This window comes from Eulemur rufifrons, chromosome 2 (genome assembly GCF_041146395.1).
Source record: "Eulemur rufifrons isolate Redbay chromosome 2, OSU_ERuf_1, whole genome shotgun sequence".
Taxonomy (NCBI): domain Eukaryota; kingdom Metazoa; phylum Chordata; class Mammalia; order Primates; family Lemuridae; genus Eulemur; species Eulemur rufifrons.
In genome coordinates, this window is record NC_090984.1 from 43908273 (window position 1) to 43921735 (window position 13463).

Below are 13463 nucleotides of genomic sequence, written 5' to 3' on the forward strand. Positions count from 1 at the left end.
CTTTATCTCATCGTGTGAAAGATTTCCCAACTATGTGGCAAAGCATCTGTGTTTCATATGAAGACTAATAAGATGATACAGTCTACAGAAATAGCTGATTTCCCAGGTGCCAAAAGTACTTAAAATTATGCCTGGAAATAGGACATGGCAAAATCTCATACCTGTCAAGGAGCTAGTTGAAAATAAGACCAGGCAAGAACTCTTAACATCAGAAAGCCCAAGCTCTCCCCATTTGTAGCATCCCCGACATGAGAACCTACTTACTCCTTGTCTGGGTCTCCCTCCTCTACGCACAGTGAGCTGGATGAAAGAATTGAACCAGAGGAGCCTTACCCAGGGTGGCTCCAGACAGCTTAGGGTAAGAAATCAGAATACTTTTAATGCAGAGCTCAAGTCAGAAGCAGAAACACAAGGCATAGTTCATTACAGTCAAATTCAAAGCAAGGATGGAAAGAAGATTGAGTGAGTGCTGACACTGGGAACTGGGGAAATTGTGAGGGGAGGGGGATGAGGTGGGAGGACTGGATTGATATGAGTGATTTAGAATGAAGACTTGGGCCTCTGTTATACGTGGTGCCAAGGTGTGTCTCAGGTGCAGGCCACAGTGCCCATCTGGACCTGTGCTTGCAGACCAGCTGTTCTGAAGTTGAATGTTCTCATTGCCAAGAGCAAACAACTTTTCCTAATGCTTATCCCATGGAATTCTAGGCCTAGCAAAAGTGTCCTGTGGTCCAAGAAATTTAGGGAAAGGAATCACATTGCTCTTTAGGAGAATCACAGTATATAATAGTATGTTAAAGATTCAGAAGTCCTATGCTATAGTTAAAAAACTCTAACCTTATCTCAAGATTTGCTAAACTTATTTGGCCCCAGCATCCTTTTTTCATATAACATAAATGAACATCTCATGTATCCCTAGAGTTTCACGAAATGCACTTTAGGAAATGCTGATTTGGTCTCTCTGCCTTATGATGCATTCTAATCTGTCTTTCCAAACTTCTCTTTGCCAATCCTTGGTGTTCCCTCTGGAGTCAAACAAATGAAATATATCCTTGTTTTTTTGTACTCTTGGTATCTACCTCAGTTGCTGGCACATGGCAGAGGCTCAGTGGATATTTACTGAATAAATGCATGGTTCCACCTGACTACACTTCTAATATTTGGAGACAGCTGTGACATTTCTTCTTCCCCTTAAATCTTCTCTTTTACGTTCTCAGCTCCTTCAATTATCCTCCAAGAGACATGGTTTCTAGACTATTTCCCAACCTGTGAGTCCTACTTTGGACATATTACAGACTTCATTTCATTTTGATGATCCTTAATCTGGAGAAAACCCTTCCTCCAATCCTGAGAAATCTACAGCTGAGATAAAGAGGGCTGATACCCCAAATGCTTGGAATGGGGAGCACAGGACAAAGGAATGCCCACTGTCCTAACCTGAGTGCTATGGTCTGAATGTGTCCCCTTAGAATTCATATGTTGAAACTTAATTGCCAATGTGATAGTATTAAGAGGTGGGGCCTTTAGGAGATGATTAACTCATGAGGGCAGGGCCCTCATGAATGGTATCAGTGACCTTATAAAAGAGGTGCAAGGCAGATGTTTGCCTCTTCCATCATGCAAGGATTCAGCAAGAAGCACTCATCTAAGAAGCAGAGTGAGCCTTCATCAGACACCAGATATGCTGGTGCCTTGATCTTGGACTTCCCAGCCTTCAGAACTGTAAGAAATAAATTTATATTATTTATAAATTATCCAGTCTAAGGTATTTTGTTATAGCAGCAGGAATGGACTAAAACACTGAGGATGATGAGTTTTCTGTCCATTCATGCATTCATTCATTGACTCATTCTCTTTCACCCAAATATTTATGGAGTTCCCATTAAGTGCCTCAAACTGTTCGAGAATTAACAATCCAGCAGTGAATGAGACAAAGTCTCTGCCCTCATGGAACTTGCATTCTAGCTGAAGAAACAGACTATGGCGAGGATATCAATATATATGCAGTATATTTTCAGGTAGTCATGTGTGCTATTTATTATAACAATAAAGCAGGGTAAGAGGACAGAGATGAGAGTGCTTTTAAATCTTATTTTATTTTTTAGTTATAAAAATATTGCACATTTACTTAGAACATTTGGAATACACAGAAAAGTATGAAAGAGAAAATTACTCATTATCCTCAAGATAACATGTCTTAACATTTTGTGTATTGAAATATCTTTCTGATGTTTTTCTATACCTGAGCTTACAATGAATTTTACAGAAAAGCTGAACAATATTATATACTATTTCTTCCCTATTGAACATTTCCATGTTGCTAAATATTCCTAAGCATTTTTATTGTGGTAAAATATATATAACAAAATTTACCATTTTAACAATTTTTAAGCATACAATTCAGTGGCATTAAGTACAGTCACATTGTTATGTGACCATCACCACCATCCAAACTGCAGAATTTTTTCATCTTCCCAAACTGAAACTTTGTACCCATTAAAGCAGTAACTCCCTATTTACTCCCCAGCCCCTGGTAACCCCATTCTACTTTCTGTCTCTATGAATTTTACTAGTCTAGGTGCCTCATGTAAGTGGAATCGTACAATATTGGCCCTCTTCTGTCTGGCTTATTTTACTTAGCACAATGTCGTCAAGGTTGATTCATGTTATTGATTCATGATGTGTCAGAACATCATTCATTTTTAAGGCTTGATACTATTCTATTGCATGTACATACTACATTTTGTTCATCCATCAGTCAATAAACATTTGAGCTGTTTCTCTGAAGAACTTGTGATGGCTGCATAAGAGTCTCCTGTTTTTCATCATTACAATTAATGCTGTGATGAACAGTGTATCTATATCTCTGGATTATTTCCATAGGACAAATTCTAGAGTTAGAATCACTAGGTCAAACAATATAAATATTTTAAAGGCTTTTGACGTGCATTGCTGGCTGCTCTACAGAACAACTATACTCATTCGTACTCCTTTTCTCCAGCCATCTATCTATTTTTTGTATTTACTTTTTTAAAAAAACTTTGTAAACATGTAAGTCTATGTTTGGTTCCCTATTCTTTTGTAATTAGTAAAAGGATGTTTTTTTTCTCTCTGTCATGAAGAATTAGTTTATGACTAATGTACACACCTGAGCGATGATGTCTGAGGTGCTGTCTGGATATTGTTTATAGATGTGTCTGTATGTGATTCAGCCATGGCAGATTGTGTTCTGAGCAGATTTACGGACACCCAAGGATGGTGGTCTTTCTTTTAGATTTGGTGGTCAGGAAGACCTCTCTGAGGAGGGACATTTAAGCTAAGACCTGAACAAAGTGAGGGACCCAGCCCTGGGAGTATCTGGCAAAAGAAAGCTCAAGACAGAAGGAAGATGGCCGTGGACATCCTTGGTCCATGACATCAACATTCAGGCAGGTAGTTTGGTAAGAGTGTGAAAGAAGGTGCTGATTCTCCCCAGAGTGAATGCAAAAGACATTCAATAAGCCCCAGCTCAGAAGAGGGAGAAGCTGACTGAGGGGAAGATCAAATGTTTAAGTGGCCCTACATTGCCAAGTGGTCCGACTTGAAGTCAGGAGATTCCAGCAACCAGTAGTCTGAGGACCTTATCCATAGCAGGGCTTGAAAACAGTGGGGCTGATTTCCATGCGGCAGGGACCAGTATCAGTCCCCTTGCTTCAGAATTGTATGTTCTAGGTTGCCCCTTTCCAGCTTCCTGAGCCTCCCTGGGGCTTGCAGAGTTTGAAATGCTGTGTCTTGTAGCTTCTTGAGTGTGGCAGAAGACCTGGGACCCCCTGACCCCGAAGGGAGTAGGAGAAAACCCTTTCAAAGAAAGTTCGATAAAAGAAAAGAGAGAAGATATAAAATAGGTTATCTCTTACCTTAAGGAATTAGCAAAAATCTAAATTTACTGGACAGAAAAATCATCATTGCAGAATTTACCTCTGGGTTCCTTTAAGTAGTGAATTCCTTGCTGGCATTTTAAATAAAATTTGGTGTGCAAAAAAATTATTTTACATTTTTTTCCCCAGGAGCACACATATTTCTGAAAGAGAGAATGATCTTTGAAATTCTTCTTGGAAACTCTAGGTCGTGTGGGATATTCTGCAAGTAGATATCTATACATTTGGGTGTTAAAACACAATACATCTCTCCTCTTCGTATGTTAACTGGATGGACTATTGTATTTGAGTGCAGGATCTTTAGGCCCTCCTCTCACCTTGACATTGGACTGGCACTTTCAATAAAGTATGTATGTCCAAGCCATGGGAGTGTTACTGCCCCTGTTGTTACATGACCAGGATGTGAAAGTGGTTCCCTTTCCCTAGAGCCTCTCTATTTCCCACCCTACTTCCCAAATACTTACTTTTCTTCCTTCTCTTTTGCTTTTTCCTTTTTCTCACTCTCCTTTCTTCTTTCAGCTTCTATGTATTTTTGACGTTCAGCCACTAGCCACTATTCAAGCTGCTTTATGACCAATTGTCCTGGATAGTATCATGAAAACATTATAGTTGAAAAAGATTTTGATTTTTTTTATTTTAAAATTTCAAATATTCATAAAGTTTCTTCATTTAGCTCATAGTCCTTTTTAGTTCAAGAAAAAATTTTCAATGGACCAGTTAGGATTCCAAAAGAAAGAACTGTATTTTGTGAGATCACAGCCATCTCCAGACATTTACCATTAAACATAAGATAATTCAGGTGTGAGTGCTGAGAAATTAGTGTCACTAATTGCTGCTGCTGATACCAAACAATTGGAGGCTGATGGCCTACCCATGGTAAACATCTCACCATCTCTATATTTCAAATAATAGGGAGACAACAACATGAAATTCCTGATAATAGAGGAGGTATTATGGTTGAGATGCACCACTAGGGTGAGCATTTTGAAACAGGAGAAAGATAAAGTATTAATAGAATTCTTGTCTTTAGGAGAGACTTTCTGCCACCTGTTTGGGGACTGAATTCATAGAACTAGAACACAGAAAGTACTCAATTAAGAGCAGAAAAAAAGAAAACGACAAGAGGCCATTTATTTTCTCAGCAATTGCTTGGATTTCATCCCTCTCAAAACTCTCATCACACTTCTCCACCTTGACTTAGTCCCTGGGGGAGCCTCTTGAGTGGCTTTTACTGTTGTTTCTCCACTAATTCTCACTCAGGCATTCATCCCCTTGGCTGATTCTGGACCAGATCTCAATTTTTAGTAATAGAGTATTCATGCAAAAGGGCAAAGGAGGAGGTCTTGCCCGATAGGAAAGAGAAACAAGATCATTAGGAAAACAGAGGCTCACAGCTACAGTTGTCTTCCAAATGTCTGGAACAATATCAAAAGGACATAAGACACGGGGGTAAAAGAGAAACTCACGCTAAGAACGAAATAGCCATTCGCTCTCTCTCCTCTACAAATGTTCTCCTCATGATTTTAAAAACAAAGTTAAAGAAAACAAAATAAAAAACCTTGATCTAAATCAGGACACACACACACACACACACACACACACACACGCATACATCTGGTCACTAAAACCAAAGCCCAGCTTCCCTCCCATGAGTAAACATCAACATCATTTGAAGAGGAAAAACATCTTCCCTCTACCCCTAAGGATGCGTCCTTCTCTGTGTCTGGGGTGGGGGACGTGCCTCTGATACTGAAGGAGGAACAGGCACATCAGGGTGAACCCCGCAAGTGGGGCTGGTGGTGCAGAGCTTGGCATTCAACCCTGAAGAACAGAACTTTGTATTTTGAGCCCCAAGGAAATTGTAGAGGGGACATTTAGTTCATCAGCACAGTACTTCATTTACCCTGAGGGGCAGGGCACACTGTTGGCAGGAGGGACCGCCAGATCGTTGTCTTATGAGGACACTCTTCCGGTATTTGGCGCCTTACATTTGTAACTCATACTCGGTAATAAAATAAGCTAGGCTAACAGCGAGGCACCCGGCACAGGAGCTGCCCATGCCAGACCCTGGGGGGCTGCTGGGAAGTTTCTGGGGGTCTATGAAGGCAAATGGGGAGCTATGAGAGAATGGGGGGCAAGTGCTCCCTTTTGGGGTCCTGGCTCACCATTCATTTTCTCTAGCTGATCTCTGGCTGTACATGGTGGTTTACCTGCCCCATCCCATTCCAGGGAGGGGAAACCCCTGAGTAGCGTTGCTTTTCTTATGAGCTGCTGCTCTAGCCAGTACGCAGGGTGTTGGGTGATTTAGTATGAAGTAAAGCAACAAGGAAGCAGAGATCATAATTCAGAGGATATTGTAATTGGACTAATTTCCTGTTTGTAATGTTATTGCTCCTGAGCAGTGATTCTGCAAATTTAATTCACTGTCTTGAAAATTTTGATTCTTTGTCTTCAACAGGACATTAAAGGCAGTTCTTTAGTAACAAATGCATATTTCTTCTGGGTGTGTATGCGTGTGTGTGCATGTGTGTGTATGTGTGCAACCATTGGGTGCAAAGCAAATCCAAGGTGCAGCTGAACATTTACATAATGGCCTGTGTGCGTGGTTTTGAAGAAATGTGACTACTAGGAGAAAACATATTCTGTAGAGGTCAAATATCTGTATATTAGGTAGCTAAATTAAGATATCTGTTTGTTTGAAAACATGCTGGCATTTATCTAAATTTCCTGAGGATTGTAGAAACAGGCTTGGTTATAGCTACAAATGGGTAAGTGTGTGTATTTCTGCTAAAACTTGAAGTCATTGAACAGCATCTGGTATGTAGATTCTGTGTTGACTCAGGAATGAGACTGTGGAATTAGGAGGAGAAATGCAGCCTCTTGGCATGTAAAATAAACACCCCCAGAGAGGGAAATAAAAGGCCAAGTCTATTATCTTACTAGGCAGGGGAACACTCCCCATTGAAGAAGTTGATTGAGAGGAGTGCTAAGGAGAGAAAAAAATTAGGGCTTTTAAGTTCTAGTTCATGGTGATTGTGCTAAGCATTGAAAACAAGCATTGTAGCTAAGATGGGATGTACACGATTGGTTAAAACAGGTTTTATTGTTCATTGGTCAGGAAAGGGTGTTAAAACTCCAGTAAGGGTCTGGCGTCCCAGGGTCAAGGTTCATGACATTTATCAGCTGGTATAATAAGACATCACATTCAAAGATGATCTCTCTTAGGCAAGCCCTGGTGTGAGTGGAAATATTTCCTTTCACACGTGTGCAGATGTCCAGAGTCCCCTGCTGGATGTTTGGCGCTTTGTGTGTGTGTGAGCATGTGGACAGTGGCCATGTCTTCTGGGCTCAAGTCTTGCTACTCTCCAGTTCTTCACAACCTATTTAAGACTAAGATTTCACTCCTCAGATATTTGAGGTAATTAAAATAGCCAACTAAATTCCTTTTGGAAGTCTTCAAAGATCTAGTAATTAAAAAAAAAAACCAATTGTTTACAATCAACTGGGAGGGGTCTGACGGTACGGCAGAGTCACACGCAGAGAGGGAAGACATGAAAGTCGACTGCACCTTTCTGCTCAGTCATTAGCACGATGTCTTTCACATGGCAGACGCACGGTTGCTATTTGTTTGAATAAACAGGTGTAAGGTTAAGAAGTATAGGTACTAAGGTAACCCACAGAATGGGAAAAAATATTTTCAAATCATGTATCTGATAAGGGGTTAACATCCAGAATATGTAAAGAACTGCTACAACTCAACAACAAAGAACTCTATTTTAAAAATGAGCAAAGGACTTGAATAGATGTTTCTCTGAAGAAGATACACAATCATACTGTATGATTCTACTTGTAGGGGGTGCCGACAATAGTTAAATTCAGAGACGGAGAGTAGAATGGTAGTTGCCAGGAGACAAGGGGAGGGCAGAATGGGGGAGTTACTGTTTCATGCTTATGGAGTTTCAGCTGGGGAGACGATAAAAAAATTCGAGAGATGGATGGTGGTGATGGTCACCCAACAGTGTGAATGTGCTTAGCTTAATGCTACTGAATCAAATACTTAAAAATGGTAAATTTTATATTATGTATATTTATTACATTTTTTAAAAGTATAGGTAATAGACAAGTTATTTATGGAGTACTGGAATATTCAGTATTGTATAAATTAATTTTATTTTGTAAAAAAAGGGTGGAAAGCAATAAGAGATGGATAACTGAGGCTTTATGGCTTGAGTTTCTAGCAGGTCCTGTAGCAAAAAGAATTTGGTAAGGGATACATAGTGGCCTCTTTTAATTTCTTAGAAGAGCCGTAGAACAAGAGGAAAGAGTAGCTAATAACAGCTAATGTTTGTTAGCACTGCATAGAGCTTTTATATTCATGTTCTCCTACTACCCCTTTTAAAACAGGAAAAGTTGATGTTCAGAGAAGGCAAGTGACCATCCTAAGACCACACAGCTGTTTTGCTGGTGCTCAAACCCAGATACTCTCACTCCAAATGCTTTCCCTATGGCACTTAATGTTTCCTGGTGACGCTGCTTTGGTTTGAAACTAACAAACTGTTCTTGCTGCTGTGAGTGGACTAATGTGGGATACAATTAAGGGAATAAAAGGAGGCCTGAGTAGTCTTTAAAAATCACAAAATCACAATGATCATCATCATTGCTAATGTCAATCCTCTGGGTGACATCTAATTCTTAAATTTTTTCCACTTTTTTCTGATTATAAAAAGTAAATCTGGCTTATTGTGGAAATTGGTAGGTAGGATAAAATAAAAGAAAAAACAGACAAAGCACTAGAGATAACCAATAGTACCAGTTTGATGTATGGCTTTTCTTATCATATGTTTAAAAACTAAAGTGGGATTGTATGGTGCTTATTAATTTGTAACAATATTTATTATATTGAATATATATTTATTATTTTTATGTTATATTATATGTAACATATTGTTGTGCACATTTTCTAGGTCATTAAGTCTGAGCTGCAGTTGTTTGACCTGAGCTTTAAGGTGGCAGGAATAATTTTAAGTGCATCTACTTGCCATGGGTATATTTATTAAGAGCCTTCTGGGCTTTAAGTAACAGAAAATGACTGCCTAGCTTAAGCAAACAGGGAAATGTCCTGAAAGGATATTGGAGCAGCTCATGGAACCTGAGAAGCAGTGAACAGTCAAGCCAACAAATGACAGGGCCCAGGGCTCCTGAGGCCTCAGCAGCAGGGGTGCAGAGATACCATCTCTGGGTCTCTCAGTTCCAAATATTAAATTCCCAGGAAAGATGGCGGTTAGGGCCTAATCCTGGACCAGTCATCTTTGGGCAGGACAGTGTTGCATTGTGGCAATATAGTAGTTCCATGATACTCGTGTATTGGGAAGGGGAGTAGGTAAGAAGAAGGGGAAGAGGAAGAGGAGGAGGAGGAGGAGGAAGATGGGAAAAATCAGAGGGGAAAAAGAGGCTTGTAAAATGAAGGTAGTAGATACAGTAAAAAACAAATATCTACCTCAAAAAGAAAAGAAGACTTTGGATCAATGTCTTTGGATCTTTAAACAAACAAACCAAAAAGATAGGCTAGCCCTAAAATGCTTCCCTAAAATCTAATGTTTGCAAAATCATAAATCAAATCTTTAATGTTATAGTAATGTGTTAATTTTAGAACATAGTTCAATTGAGCTGTATTTTTATGTGGTGGTTGGACATTTCTAGAAACTTTGAGGCTCCACGTGTAGGTATATATGTTTATACCTCTTTTAAAGGACTGAGGGCATTGTTTTAGTGTTTTAGATATTTATAGAGGTTTATAAAATGGTCATAGTGTTTGTTCCATGATAAGCTGCTGACAGTATCTATATCTTATTTGCTGAGGAGTCCTTGGTCAGGAATGAAACTCCCAATTATAGCATCTTTTCCATGGAAAATATGATCTACCTTATGAAGTGGTTTCTAAAAATATATTGCAGCTAAAAAAGCAGGACCTGCTAATTCATCCATATAAATCTATAGAAACTTACAGATGTGTGGACACAAACACACACCCTCAATCAGGCAATATACTCACATTCACCAACTAAGGGAGAATAGTTTTATATCTGTCCATGTCTAAGTATGGACGGTAGTGGATGGCCGCAAGTATTTGAAGAGAAACAAGTTAAGCCAGACGCTAAGACACATGAATGTTAAAGCCTATGCATATGAGAGAGACTCCAGTATTTTTAGTTCTGACTACTTAACAAAAGAGTTTTCTCCAGCGATTTCTTCCCATGAAGAATCAGATGAGAATACGTTCTAGTATCTCCCTTTTGTGGCCTCTGTTTTGTTTCCTTAAGACTGGATTTCTAATTTTGATTTTGATAGATACACTGGCCAGCCCCTAGTCTGAATCATTTTACGATGCAAGTAGACTAGGCCTTTTGAACCATTGTTCCTGGAAGCACCAGTGCCGCAGGTGTATGGCAGCCTCCTGAGAAAGCTCAGAGTATGCCCAGGTGTGTCTGGCTGGGTGAGACTGGGTCCCCCTAAGGTCTTGTTTCAGTGGGGCAATCACGAGGGCTCTGACATTCATCACCTTTGGGCTTGAAAGTGTTCCTTGGATGCCTAGTCCACGGGCCTAGCAGGTTTCAGAGCCACAATATCTGGGATATAGTTGGGTTGACAGATAGTTATTGAATAATGGAGAGGTTTCCTGGCTTCTCAGGCCCAGATCACAGATCTGAGGTCTTGTAAGGCACCACCGTCATTGCTGGTCAGAGAATCTAAAACAGCATCTGACATCCTGAACTAGGCCAAATTAAGGAGCTCTTAGACAACTGGGTCAAATCCCTGGCTCCGCAGTAGAGTGTTTGACAGATGGACACCATCCATGTATATTTTTGAAGAAAGGAATAAAATTAAAGGTACTGTTTGGTTCAGACAGCCTTGGGATCCAAGAAGTTGATTTGGATGAAGAAAAGGATTTCTCAATCACACGGAACTGGCTGAACTTCAACCTCTTTCTAGTTGGAGGGATCAAACATGGTTTTCAACTATTAGGAGGCAGGTGATAGAGCATTTTACTATTAACTAATGGTGGCTACTATCATCAACATTGTCATCATCACAGAATTTAACATTTATGAAATAGATAATACTATTAATCCTATTTTGCCCATGAGATAACTGAGATTTACGGAAACTAAGGAATTTACCAAGGTCACCTAGCAAGTCAGTAAGTGGTGGAACTGGAAACCGGATCTGCCTGACTCAAGTGCTTTATGAGTCAATCAAAGTGAGACAATTTTAAGGAAAAAATCTTGAGAAAATGCTGAGATCCAGAAGTGACAGGATAAGGAAATGTTTAGTACTCATGTTGGAATTTGTCCTGGGTTTAAGAGGCCAGATCCCTTGTTTGTGAGTTCTCTCTGGAAGAGCTTCACAAAGACACTCATAAATCTGTAGAAGAAAACACTTTAACATCCTTTTCTGATTTCTACTAAGAAGAAAAAACGTCAAACAGTAGTTCTCAAATGTCAGTATCCAAGGGCTTATTAAAACACAGTGTTGGCCGGGCGCAGAGGTGCACGACTATAATCCCAGCTACTTGGGAGGCTGAGGAGGGACAATTGCATGAGCCCGGGAGTTTGAGGCTGCAATGTGCTATGACTGCACCTGTGAATAGCCACTGCACTCCAGCATGGGCAACAGAGACTCTACTTCTAAAAGAGAACCAAACAGAAAACACAGAGTTTTGGATTCAAGAATGTGCATGTCCAATAAATTCCCAGGTAATGCTGATGCGCTGGTCCGGAGACCACACTGACGCCCACAGGTGCAAAGGAAGCCCGTCCAGTGATTTCAGAGTGAGGTCTCCAGTTGGACCAAGGATCACATGGAAACCCCTTATTTTTGAGCAAGTGGTTCCCCATAAAAATCCCAAAAAGCATCTGGAAACTTTTATAGTTTTGTTTTTTTTAATTTAATTTAATTTAATTTTTTTCTTGAGACAGGGTCTCACTCTGTTGCTCAGGCTAGAGTGCTGTGGCGTCAGCCTAGCTCACAGCAACCTCAAACTCCTGGGCTTAAGCGATCCTTCTGCCTCAGCCTCCTGAGTAGCTGGGACTACAGGCATGTGCCACCACGTCTGGCTAATTTTTCTATATATATTTTTAGCTGTCCATATAATTTCTTTCTATTTTTAGTAGAGACGGGGTCTTGCTCTTGCTCAGGCTGGTCTCGAACTCCTGACCTCGAGCAATCCTCCCTCCTCAGCTTCCCAGAGTGCTAGGATTACAGGCATGAGCCACCGCGCCCAGCCTTGCTTTTATTTTTAAGAAAGGAAAATAGGAAGATTAGGGAATGCTAGAGCAGTGAGTTTTATTTCTGCTACCTCCTAAATAGCCAGAAAAAGTTAATGATACAGTTCCTTTTGGTAAAATAACTAATCTCATTTGGGAAAAATCCTTTCATTGATAAAAAGAGAGCTTTGTGCCACAGGAAATGCAGGACAATTGGTTCATTTCTCTACCTGCCAGGCAGATTTGTTCCATTTCCGGTAGGTATTCTCCTTAGGAAAGCTGAGAAATGTTACTAGAATAAGTGCACAGCTCTGGTCCCTTTAATTATACGTGATTGTGTTGTAGCCTGTGAGAGGTGCACTTATTCTAGAAAAATTGGTATTTTCATACATGTTTGAACAATAAGAGGGTGGATCTTTTTGATCCAGATCATCTGTGTCACTTATGAGATATTTTCTGAAAATGATTTTTTTCACTGTCATCTGTGACCACACAGATTCTTAAAAAGGAAAGACATCATCTAGTTAATGTATATGCAAATGTAATGAGGTGGCATAACTCTTCCAGTAGCTTGTTAGCAGGTCTCAGGCTGGATCTAGAAATGGATCCTGAGACGGAGAGTTGAGGGCAAAAGGCTTACTGGGAGCACTCTCAAAATCAACTAGAGGGAGCGAGGGAAGCAGGGCCGGGCAGAGGGAGAGGCTGAACAGTGATGGAGTCACAGCAAAGGCCTCAGCGGATCCCACGGATCCTACAGGCAGTTCTGCAGCTTCAGAGTTGTCCCGAGTGGGGGCAAGGGGACCAGGATTTGGAATCCCATGTGGACCAGTCAAGTCACTGGATGCCTGCTGCCTCTGGGGAGGGGACATATGCGAGGGCAAGCCAACTCCCCTCAGGAGAGGAGAATTTCTAGGGAAGGAACTCAGCTGTGATCCATCCCGAGTGAACACTCCAGCAACTGGTGGACTGAGTGCCTCTGTCCTGAAGGGGGATCTGGTTTATACAGGGAGACAAGGGTCATATTTTGTTTCAGTGACAGAGATAACTAAACATTTATATATTGAATGCATTGTATGTCCAACGTAGCAGGCTACCTTGCACATGGGGTATCTAAAGAAAATCAGACGTGCATTCTGCCTTTATAGAAACTTGTACCATCCATTACTATTTGAACGACAGACATAATTTGACTGATTATGCAACATTTTATCTGTAGCGTGCCAGTTATAACAATAGAATACTTTGCTGGATACTTGGTGTTATAAAAGCAGGTTAGACCCAG

General features: G+C 40.5%; 1 protein-coding gene across 1 annotated transcript in view; it reads left to right on the forward strand.

Moving 5' to 3' along the window:
* The window catches only part of SHC4 (SHC adaptor protein 4), a 109443-nt gene that overhangs the window by 30050 nt on the left and 65930 nt on the right, over nt 1-13463 (forward strand). The gene's annotated exons all lie outside the window — the stretch shown is intronic.